Here is a 12,228-nt window from a genome sequence, read left to right as displayed (position 1 = left end):
TCATTCGTGTACACGACATCGAGTTGTTGTTGCCATGTGCGAGCACCTCTGTGAAGCGAGTTAGCATGGTGGAAGAAGAGAAGGGAAGAAGAGAGCGGGAGAGGAGAAGAACAGAGAAATGGCGAGACTCTGCTTCGGTTGTGCTTTTGCGAAGCGGAATGCAAACCGTTTGGGCCTTTAGTCCCGGGTTGAGCCACCAACTCGGACTAAAGGGTGATACGAACGGTTGCCACCACCACTTCGTCCCAGTTTGCTCTACTAACCGGGACTAAAGGGGGATATGAACGGTCCACCTGGTCCTGATTTGATCCACCAATCGGGACTAAAGGGGGATACGAACGGTCCCTGCCTATTGGTCCTGGTTTGTGTCTGGAACCGGGACCAAAGGGTTGACACGAATCGGGACCAATGGCCCACGATGCCCGCCTGGCGCCTTGGCCTCACGAACCGGGACCAATGACACCATATGTCCCGGTTCGTGGGTGAACTGGGACTAATGGAATTTCTTCAAGTGGACCAAAGCTCTGTTTTCTACTAGTGTAGTTCTATGGTTTATGAAGGCATGCTTTCCTCTTTCTGTGGCTGATGCAAGATTTTTTTTTCATTTCTTGTGTAGGTTGCTTTGCTTTCACCTCTATTTCTTGAATATAATGTCTCATCACACTGATAGAGTTAGTCTTGTTGATATCTTGTCAGCTTGCTGGTGGCTTATAGGACTGACTGACACGAGGTGCACCAAAATTCCCCCTTAGTGCAATACAAAGTTACATTGGCACCATCAGCTCCATCAACACCCCACCCCCGAGTTATTCTGGCGTGTGACATATTATGTGCAAATAGTACTACCCCTTTCTTGGAGAGTTGTTATGGGTCTTGCATCGATGACTTTGCCTTAGTAATTGGTTCAAAGCAAATTAAAGATATCATGCAGAAGTACGAATCACAATTGTGCGTTGCCACGATCCAAAACAATTAACAAAGACACTAAAGCTATGAGTCAACCTTCAATCGCAAGGATCCCAGCCTACGAGTGTGTGATTAGCGCACCAACTCGGTTCCACCACATGTAGAAAGCACTCCAATAAGCAACACCATACTGGAGGAATTTCATAGAAATTCTATAGAATAATATTTTTCTAGGAATTTCTTTTAGATCCCTTTGGTTAATATATATGTATGGATTCCTATTCCTACATAGGATTGGTTCCTATCCTCCAAATTTAGAAAAAACATGAGCTTAGACTTTTTTTAGGGAAACATCCGATCTATCATCTTCATACATTGTAGTACAACAAACACCAAAAATAATAAAAAATACATCCAGATTCATAGAGCACATAGCGACGACTGCAAGCACTAAAGCGAGCCGAAGACGCGCCGCCGTCATCGCCCGTCGCTCATCGGAGCCGCATAAATAGATCTCACTGAGAAGAGGCCAGCGATCTCCCGTGACCACCATGTGGCATCGACTACGCCAAAAGATAGATAGTTGAAACTCAGTCAAGCTTCCAAATATAAGCTGAAATATGCCTAGATCTCCCCACCACAAAGGTTTGGCCCAATGCCAATAGCCATAGCCCCAAACCCCCGTCCTCAGCCACTGAGACAAGAGCGATGTGTTACATTTCCTCCTCCAGATTCCATGTTTGTATTATAGGATGTAGAATTGCCATAGCTCAAAGGTGTGGTAGGGCTCGCCTGCTCCATTTGAATGTAAAATTAACTCAGATGTACACCATTTTCATTTTTCTGATAAAGACAAATCTAAAACACACGTGAATGAATAATAAAAACTATCGAAGGCTATTGATGTGGACCTGTGGAGAAGACCATCGGAGCATCACAAGAGTAGGACATGAACATACAATGAGGGCCGACACGTATCACTCCCGCACGGCGCACCCACATCCTCTATGTCTATCCAAAGAAAAATTAGTAGCGCTCAGCAAATAAAACATAAAATATTAAAAAATTTGCACCTGAAGACTATGCACTACTCATGCCAACAAAAGGAGGATGTAAGATTCAAAAAGCAAGTAAAGATTTTATGGCCTAGCTAAATAAATTTAGTTAGGCAGCAGATATCACAGTATGCACGAGACAATTTAAAGCACAAACATAACGTATTATACCTTACAACCATATTGATTCTTCAGCGGAACTTAACTTAAGGAGCAATATATGCCAGAGTTTTAACAGTTGACGTTGGTTCAGAATGATGACCTCATGTGGAACCCACTAACCTAAATTTGCAACATATACACTTTTCAGTTAACCTTGGGTGTTTATTTGGCTGGGTTCATTGTTCCCACTATAGTCATGATTCTTCAAAACAAACGTCTACATCCACATGAGAGCTATACACTACAAACATGTGTGTACAAAAATATTTATTTTTTGCTCACGTTCCACCCAACTGACTATGTCATAATAATGCATACCCATGGTGGCAAGAAATAGATGTGCATGTGGTGTCCTTCAACAACTTTAGCAGGTAATAAACACATCACCTACGACAAAAACAAGATGGTCCAGGGCTTCCATTTGGGTTGAGTGTTTTTGGAAGAGGTGTAGTTCATCATCCGATTAAAGCATCCTTAGAGCAGGTACAGCCGAACACCCCAAACTCGCCTCAAACGCCCAGGCAGCCCGTCCGTTCACTGATCGGTCATAAAAAAACGATCCATCTTAACCCCTCATACCCATCTCAAACACACGGACTGATCGGTACCCTCATATCCATCTTAAATATAAGGACGGTATGAGGGCTCGTCGACGCGCTCGGGCATGCCCGGTCAGTCCGCCATGTAGGACGCAATCCCACCCTGGACGACCCTTTCTCTTTCTTTATTAATTCTTTTCTTTCGCTTTCTTCTTCTCCACCAATAACGTGCAAGTGGCCGAACATATGGGGAAAAAATATGAAAGGTGTCGTTGCACGAACGAAAAAGTAGGGGTTCAAAACAAACACGCCCGGTCACTGGCCGGGTGTGTCCGCGGACATTTGAGGGGTCGGATTTGCAAGTTCCCACTGTAGATGCTCTTACACACCTACACTATGCAAGGGAACTTTGTATTCGATGCAGTTAACTTTTTTTCACCATCAAATCGCAGTGGCAAGCAACATGGTAGAGATAGCTGGTTTCACTCTCTAGCTCTGCTATGCAAAAAAAATTGAGTGGCTTAACAAAGCAGATTCTCACATGATATAATTAGCCGTAAGTAAAAGCTATTATAAGCCCTCCAATTGTTCATTGAAACTCTTCGATGAGATGTAACCGTACCTCGTATGTGTAATCCTTGCTTTTTCTCATGTCCAGAAAATATCACTGCATCCAAGCGAAGTTCTTGTTAGGATTAATGCAGCCTTGGTTTCCATTTGAATCTCCACTAAACAACGGAATTAGAATATTTGAGACACTGTCTCATTCTCTTTTGATCCATTTAGCATATGACACCTATTAGGTTGAGGCCCTCCAACGATGCAGGCATGCTTCCCAGGAATGGAACGCTCTTAGGTGTGACCTTGAGACAGTCGGACAGTGAGAGGAGACGGAGCTTGAGCCGCTCCGCGGATGCCAACACCGTAACATCATAGTCGCTGACCATGCAGTTTGAAAGATCAAGCTCGGCGAGCTCAGAGCAACTCTCGGAAATGGCAAACAGACTTGCATCAATTATCTTACTGCATCCCTCTGGGCTCAGATGTGCAAGAGAAGTGCCGTGTGCCTTCACCAGGGTACTACAACGCATAAGCTCTTTCATACGAAATCATTTGAGGGTACTAAACCAAAACCAAACATAGAGTGCATCTGCACAGATTCATTGGTAATGACTACCCAGCTTTTGTATATGCATTACCATTACATGTATCTTTTTTATATCAACGTTTAATGGTAGAAAAAATGTACAGAAAGTTCAGTAAGAGTGCCCTGGTCTATTGATACCTTTCGAATTGTTTCAGTGACAGCAACAGCAACCCAAGTTGGCCATACAGCAAGGGCAACCAAATTTGAGGTAGCAATGAATGGAGATGCGCAAATAGCAACTGTTATACCAGCTACTGTAAGGATATGACCCTGAAATAAATACTTGTTTGAATCATACCCAGAAATTGATAGAACAAGATGAATGTTATAATTACCATAATGCCTTGTTCAGATTAGAGGTAAAATACCTATGATCTAAACAGGTCGTACGAATGAAAAGAAAAACACTAATTTATGCTGGCCATTGCAGAGTCTTCTAACTACTATTTGGATAAGACATGTCATGATTTGTTGGTTTATATTGTTTTATTCACCACCAAATATTGTTGTGGAATAGTTAGACGCCTAGAGTCACAGCATGCATCAGTTGGACTACACTGCATGAAGTATATCCCTTGACACAAATAATAGAAATGCAGAACTCATGGATTTTTTTTTCGAAATGGCAGTTATCCTGCATTCATTAAGACGAAAAGAGTTGCTCAGTTAATTTGGATGACAGTGCAGCAAGTTCCATCAAGAGGGAGGAAAATAGGAGCAGAACTGAGGAAATTTTAGTAAATATGACATCGCATCCATGAAAAATAAGATAGGAGCTTATTATGTTATTTAGAGAACGTCCTAGATACGTACAGGGTCCCATCCATGTCATGCTTGCAGCAAACAAAGAACCAAAAAGTTGCCCTAGCGTAGCACCAGCCCCAATAAAACCAAACAATCTTGAACCTGACTGAATGAAAAGAGAAATAAGGATTTGAAAAGAACATACAAAATGTCTAAGGGGTTACTGATATTTTCTGGTGCAGTTGTCAAATGATACCTCACTGTCCATGACATCAATTACCCTTGCCCAAGTGGATGATATTGTAGTGAGATTAAGCAGAGCAACTTCAGATGGAGAGAGCAATTCAAATGGACGATAACTTAAATCTTAAAAACATGAACATGATCACGTAATAGGAAATGGCTTACCCAAAGAAAGAAGCTTATTCTCACACCTATGTAGAACCAGCTGTGGTTTCCCCACCCAGCAGGTTTATTTAAACTATCTTCACTTGACTTGATCATAATATGAACAAAAGTAAACAACATAAGTTTAGCCCTGCCTTCTTCGATTAGGAAATTTAGGAAACGACCAAAGTGGCTGGAGTGCAAGATGGCAGATGGATTCAAAAACATTTTTTCCTGTGTAATATCAGCATGGGACTACAGGGAAAACTTTTTTTTTGCGCTGGACTACAGGGAAAACTAATCATGCATACAAAAAAAAAATCCACCATGTTATCAGTGTGCGTTACCTGGGTGGTAGCTCGGGAGCCCGGCTTCGAGGCAAACCAAAGCATGAAAAATACAAGAAGGGATATGCTGAAGAATCTGTGTATCAAAACCAAAGCCTGAAATTGCAGGTACAGTTGACAGAATTAGCTTGTGTCAGTGAAGGGAAAATAACAGCCATCGCCAATTAGCTGAATAAAAACAGGGGCTCATCAAAGGAAAATAACATAAGCTTATATTTAAAATTGACTTGCAGCCCTAGACATAAGACACATGAAATGGCAGATCAATGCAAAAACATGCAATCTTTTTTCTTTTTTTGCAATTTTTGTTGATAGCTTACCAAATTGACCACTTGGTAACGTACAATCTTTTCTGCTAGATAGTAAATAGGTTCTCGCGGATGCGTGCGTGTGTTTTTAAACCAAGTCCAGATAGGCATTTGGTTTGCAATTCTTATCTTGGGTGTGATGTTTAGGGAAGTACAGTCCTCTGTTCTGTTGGATCCTTGCATTATTTGCAATGCTTTTGTCTAGTTGTGGCAGAAAGAATTCTTTTCGTTTAAACACGAGCAAACTGCAAAGACCCAAGTGAGAAAGGAACGGACCTTGGACTTGGGGACGGATGGGAGCGAGAAGGCGAGGGAGGCGACGGGGGCGGCGAGGGCGGTGAGCACGAGCGAGCCGACGAAGAGGCCTGGGAGGGCGCCGAGGCCCAGCAAGATGGCCCCCTCGTCCCGCAGCGGCAGCACCAGGAAGTAGGCACTCAGGATCTGCATCACCCATGGAGTGAGGATCTTCCGTTCTCCGCTGGTGGCTGAATTTGGAAGGCGGCTTCGACGAGAGAGATGGCTTATGAAGAAGAAGGTGGAGGTGGCATCTCGCGGGGGCGGACGTCCACCATGGACGCCACCGCCGCCTCGGCGCGCGGCCGGAGCCGGTGGGTCGAAGCCGTCCCCGTCGTCTCCGCCATTCTCCCCTCCGGCCGGTGACCGGGCAGGTTGGAGTTGACTCGCCTCTGCCTCCCTTCCCTCCTTGTCAGCCCCATCGTCTCTTCACCCGTGTTGTAATGTTGCTCATGCTTCAGAACCGGCGGCGGCAGCGAGGATCGGGATCGGGATGGGGAGGGAGTTTTCTGGATCGCGGCAGCGGATGGAGAGGTGACGAGGCGACGAGCACAATCGACGGAGGCAGCGAGGATGGGGATCGGGATGGGGAGGGAGTTGGGAGTGGGGGAGGCGGAGACGTGTGCACGTGTTAGCGATTTTTTTTCGTTGGGCTGATTTCTGGGTCACGTCGAACGCCGGGTGGGCTGTCTGTTTTACGCGCGGGTGTCAATTGTACGTGGGATCGAGAGGTCGAACCATCGTTGATCGAACCATCACGACGGCAGATCCCGCTTTAATAGTAGAGATTATAGCCTCGTGAAATGATGCGGGGGCCGTTGCACCACGCCTTGTTGCCCGCGTCTCACACCGGCTCCGTGTGCAAGCGAAATCCTCGGGCGACCTGTTGGGGTGTCCTCAGTTGGCACTTGATTTGCACCTTCCAAATAATCCTAGAAAATAATTGCCTCTATGTGCATCGTCTCCTTTCTGTGCCAAGTGCCAACACTGGACAGATCACCTTTTTCTGATTTAAAGAAGGCTCTTGGACTTATGTGGTGTCTTCAAATCGTAAGCTTGGTGAAGAGTAAGTGCGATGCTAATGAGGCTACTAATGCTATTGCTAAATTTTGAAATTGGAAGAGTGTTGCATGGCACAGTTCCTTCTTGTGTGCCATAATTGGTTGTTAACAATTATGAATGTTACTTAGCCCCTAATATATTTCTGGGTGTTTAAAAAATTACAAACTATGCATCAACAGTTTCTGTGCTATAAAACTAACAGGAAAGTGCATGGTTTAAGAGCCACTCCACTTCATGTATAAAAGGATTAAAATGACAAATTTTCTCTGGCTGCTACCAATAACATGAAAGAAAGCTATAATTTTACCTCCAAATCCTGGAATGATACCAAGTTGAAGTTCTGGAAGTCCTAATTGACAGTGGGAGTTGAAATACCTGCATGGCATGCCTAATATAACACGGGAAAAAATCATGTAAGATAGAACCTCTTGATTCAACTGATCTAGGGAATGATAAACAAGAAAAGTACCATGGAAACTTCTAATCCTCCGCCAAGACAAAGACCATCAATTGCAGCCGCTGATGGCTTTGTTGCTCCTGTTTAACACAATAAGTACGGGAAATATTCAACAAAAATTACTACCTATGTACACTAATAAATCAAGAGACAAGACAGACTGATCATATACCTTATAGAAGTTCAGTGAGAATGTCTATTGATATGTAACCAACCTTTGGCTGCTCAACTGTTAGAAACACACATAAAAAGTGGTGAGATTTATATAATCTATTCAAACAGTAATGAAACAACAAGAATAGCACAATGAGATGAGTATAACATACCTTTTCCACTGTGAAGACCCCCAAAGGAACTAATATCAAATCCTCCAGAATTTTTTCCTCCTTTCCCTATGAAAGGTTTGAAATAATAAGAAAAGGTTTCCTCACTGAAACAAATAGCATTTGGTTCTTCAATGCATGCTCGGGCATGGAGAAGGTGGGTCGGGCCCGCGCTCCCCAGTTGCCTAGAAAAATGAACTGACTAATACCTGTAACAACAATAGCTTTGACATCCTTCCTCTCAAGAGCTTCTTCATAGCTTTCCTTTAAGCTTAGCAGTACTGAAAGAAAGAAAAAGTCATGGTGAAAACTAACATCGCCAAGAGATTTGTCAATAATATTTTATATAAGAGATAAATACACTGTGAGTGCCTTAACTTGTTCGACGCGTTTAGTCTGGTTCCTAAACTTGCAAAATACACAAAATCGGTGTCGTAACTTGTCCCTCCATTCAAATACAGTGCCTCCTCGCTTATTTAGCCGTATGTAGTGCACCCGTGGCATGCCAGCGTGTCGCACGCCCACATGTCAGTGGCTGGGGGTGCGCCGTGAGGATGTTATGCCGATTCTTTTACGAAGAACCCTCTGCATTGTAGTTTAAAGTCGTAAAAAAGCCCTTGTGCCTGTATAACCCTGGATGGCCAGTTCCTTCAATTCCCAAATCAAAAAAGGAAATCCCTAATTCTATAGACGCGACGACGACGGCGGCACCATCAGTATATGTTTTGGCTTGTGTGCCATTTTGTTTGCACTAGTAGTGAAGAAGTAGGTCAGAGGTGTCATGTGTTAAGTAGTTTGTGTTCTTGTCAAATGCAAGCATCGGTAGTTACTATGTTGTGAGTTTCAGTCAAGTGCAACATTTCTCTTTAAATGGCAAAGATTTGTATTGTCCTGTTTTCAATTGCAATTTACTATTTGACTGAATTTTGGACAACTTAACTGACTAAACACAGCATATCAACACAATTTTTAGAAATATTCAGTTATCTTTATTTGACTGAATTTAGGACAACTTAACTCACTATTTGACTGAACACAATTTTCAGAAATATCATCACTATTTGACTGAAATTAGGACAACTTAATTGACTAAACACAACATATCATCATAATTTTCATGCCAAAATGAACTCCATATCAATACACATCAGTATCATGCCAAAAAAAAAGGGTTTCTCTTGTCTCTGAACCCGAACATGCGCAACAGTTCATTCATGAACTATAATGCAGCAGAAGTTCATTCATGAACTAACACTAGATCGGATCTACAAGTGAAAATCAAAGGGATGGGAAATCATGAAGATCATTCGGCCATCCTTCATCATACAAGATATTGGATGGTGCATTCTGGCTTACAAGGACCTCCTCTTCTGCTGCCATGTAATGTGGGTGTGCAGTTGCACCATCATCTCCAAACAACAAGTTGTAGATAATCCCACAACATATTGTATTGGTCATCATCTTCACCTCTAATCTGCTTAACTGCTGCTCTTCTAGCCCACTTCTCTTTGCAACCATGTTAAAATTTTGTCTCGACTTTCTCTGAAAACTTTCTCAAAGGCATTTTCTCATTGTCTCTGAATTCTTCTCTGAATTGTGCAGTCAGAAATGGGGCAGTAAGAGCTTTCAGGTCCCAAGCCTTGGTGCATGTGTGATCGGCGACGAGCGGCTCGTCGGATCGAGCGGCACTGACGCTGGCCTGCTTCCGGCGATCCCCCTACCTGGCGCGCCAAAGATGTCGGTGAAGAATCGACACCTATGGGTGCCTCAACGGTCCCCCTTTTGCTGGTATGGCGGGGAGAGGGGTCGCGGCAAGAGCAGAACCAACAGTCAGGGCCCGGCAAGATCTTTTTAACCAGGTTTGGGCCGCGTGATGCGTAAAACCCTACTCCTGCATGCGTTTAGTTATTCGTTTTGGGTTACTGTCGATCTATCCCCTTTTACAGCCTTTCGATTGGTCAAAAGGCCAAAAGGCCCCTACTACTGAGCCTCGGGCCTCCTTTTATAGGCGAAGGGGTCACCACAGTGGCTCAGTGGGTGAATGGTGGGTTCACGAGTGAAGCAGCGCCGACCGACAGTTACAGTGTTACTGCCTTGCCAGAGGTGCATTAAATGCTTCGACAGACTTCCCTGACCTCGTCAGGGGGGGTTGGACACGTACCCACACGTGGCAACTCCGGGGTGTTGCGCTGGCGTGCGGGCGGACGCGTGGTTCATGCATCGTCGGTGGATGCGTTCGCAGGTCGCGAGGGCACCCTCGGCCCGCGCCTCTCCTCAGGCCTTCTCTTTCTTCCCGGTAGGGTTACCTTGCCCGGGCTCTTCTTGTTCCTCTCGGCAGGGAGGCGATAGCCTGCCGAGGCCTTGTCAACTTTCCCGGCAAGGGTGGCTTGCCGGGGCTCAGTCCTTCTTCCTCGGCGGGAGGGTCTCGCTGTGGCATTGTCTATGTCCCCGGCAGGGAGTTCCTGTCGGGGTCTCTTCTTCCTTCCCAGCAAGCGAGTGCTTGCCGGGGCTTGCAATCTGCACTTAGTGGCTTCTGAGTCTTGCTTCCGCCGTAAGCACCAGCGACGCGCCTGGACGTCGACGAAGCGGGCCATCCATCGCCGTGGCCGCCGCCGGTCGCCGTGCCGTGCCGCACCAGCTTCGCCATCGCCTTGCAATGATCGGGAGAAGATGAGAGGGTACGAAGCGGTGGCGACTCAGACCGGAGAGACATGGGATTAAGGGACCGTAAAAGAAAATCACCACGACATCCTCGTGGCGCGTCCCCAGCCACTGGCATGTGGGCCTGCGACACTTTTGACATGTCACGTGTGCGCTGCATACGGTTGAATACGCGAGGAGGCACTGTATTTGAACGGGGGGACAAGTTACGGCACTGACAGTGTATTTATATAATCTTCAGAGGCAATAGCTTCTAATTACATTCCAGCTAACTATCCTACGCATGCTTCTGTTAGGAGGAGAACAACTTGCGCTAATGTCGGCCAATTGTTTGGTGCATAAACCTGTGGTCATCAGACACAGATGGTTTGTAGAATGCCATGTGATTTTGCGTCAAAGGATTGGCAAAAGAGTCAATTTTAATTGTTACTCGTTGCATAGTTGTTGTAACAGCAGCCTAACAGGTGACAAGAACAGTTCTGACTATAGAGGCGACAGTTAGATCACTCAAAAAGAAACACACACGCGCGCACAACTAAATTTTTTATTCTGATTCTGTAAAGCGCTAAGTTGTTCTACTAAGTTCCTCTGCCCCAAAGCAGAGTGAGCTGAGAGAGAAAAAATCCCCAATGTCGAAGGACCAAATCCTTGTCTTGACCGTGTGTGTGTCTCTCTGAGCTAGAATCTCGCCGGCCGGCGTTGATTACCTGTGGCTGTGGCTGTGTGTCTGCGCATCCACCAGCAAGTTGCCCCAACAACACACACGTCCCCAATCTTGAATCACAAAGGCAAGATTAAGCCTAGCGACACAATTCTTGGTAGCGAATCACGCTCTCCCCATCAAACACAAAGGAGAATTCAACATAAATGAAAAAATAAAACAGGCAGAGCAACAGATTGGGATGGGATTCAAGACCAGGATGGATGCTGCTGGTAAGGACGGTACCATCGATGGAGAGGGAGTTGACTGGCGGGTTGCAAATGGTGATGACGGCCACACCTCCATCTCGGTCGTCCGCTTGGCCGCCTTCGCACGCTCCGCTGGTTCCCAAGATCGCTTGCCGCCCGCCTGGTGTTTGTTTATTGCAGGTCTCGCTGAGGTTGCCCGTCCTCATTCTCGTCGTCGCCGTCCTCGTCCGAGGAGCCGCGCCCGGAGAAGAACTCCTCGGCGGCGCGGAGGGCGTCCCGCTGCGCGAGCGAGGCGGGGGAAGGCTGCGGCTCTGGATGCGGCCTGGGCGCAGGGGAGGAGGGGGCGGCGTCGGGCCAAGATGCGGGGGACGGGGAGGCGGGCGGGGAGGGCGCGAGGGACCAGTCGGCGCCGGGTCCCTCGGGCTCCGCGGCGGGGCGCTCGATCCTGCGACGCTTCCGTTGGTTGGGCGAGCGCGGGTGGGGCGGGAGCCTCCGGCGGGTGGCGCAGGAGCCGAGGTGGGGGTGGGCGGGTCGCTTCGCCAGAGGGAGTGCAGGTAGAGCACCTCCTCGGCGAGGCGGCGCTCCTCGTAGGCGTCATAATGCGGGGGAACGGCGGCGAGGCGCGGTGGCTTCGACGCGTCATCGGGGGCGGCGAGCGATGGATTTGGGGGCCGGTTGCGCTCAGGTCGTGCGTGGGTGCGTTAGTAGGTTTCAGGGTTTTTTTATTGAACCCTGGCTGTGCTAGCGACGGGTTTTTATCTTAATCGGTTGGTTTATCGATTGGTTTATGAAGGGATGAAAAAAATCGGTAGAACCGCTAGCGGGAGGAAGTGGGAGTCGTACGAGGTCGAACCATCACGACGACGACAGATCCTCCTTTAATAGTAGAGATAATGAGTTTACTATTGGTAACATATGTTGGAACAA

At 46.4% G+C, this 12,228-nt stretch overlaps 1 long non-coding RNA gene and 1 pseudogene across 4 annotated transcripts; both read right to left on the bottom strand.

Moving 5' to 3' along the window:
• Positions 1-1,082: 1,082 nt before the first annotated feature.
• Positions 1,083-4,878, bottom strand: LOC123401961. 4 transcript variants are annotated; one of them, XR_006611208.1, is made up of 6 exons: positions 4,810-4,878; positions 4,623-4,719; positions 3,948-4,079; positions 3,285-3,742; positions 1,818-1,917; positions 1,083-1,698 (listed from the first exon to the last, which is right to left on the bottom strand). It is a non-coding gene; the product is annotated as an uncharacterized LOC123401961 (long non-coding RNA). The 4 variants fall into 4 exon arrangements; XR_006611206.1 differs by having other exon boundaries at positions 3,285-3,329; XR_006611207.1 differs by having other exon boundaries at positions 3,285-3,329; positions 4,623-4,715.
• Positions 4,879-4,959: 81 nt separating this feature from the next.
• LOC123401960 lies at positions 4,960-12,005 on the bottom strand (annotated as a pseudogene).
• Between the last annotated feature and the right edge of the window lie 223 nt (positions 12,006-12,228).

Source organism: Hordeum vulgare, chromosome 6H (genome assembly GCF_904849725.1).
Source record: "Hordeum vulgare subsp. vulgare chromosome 6H, MorexV3_pseudomolecules_assembly, whole genome shotgun sequence".
NCBI classification, from domain to species: Eukaryota; Viridiplantae; Streptophyta; class Magnoliopsida; order Poales; family Poaceae; genus Hordeum; species Hordeum vulgare.
Note: the sequence above shows the minus strand (reverse complement) of the source record. Positions and strands in the feature narration are given on the sequence as shown.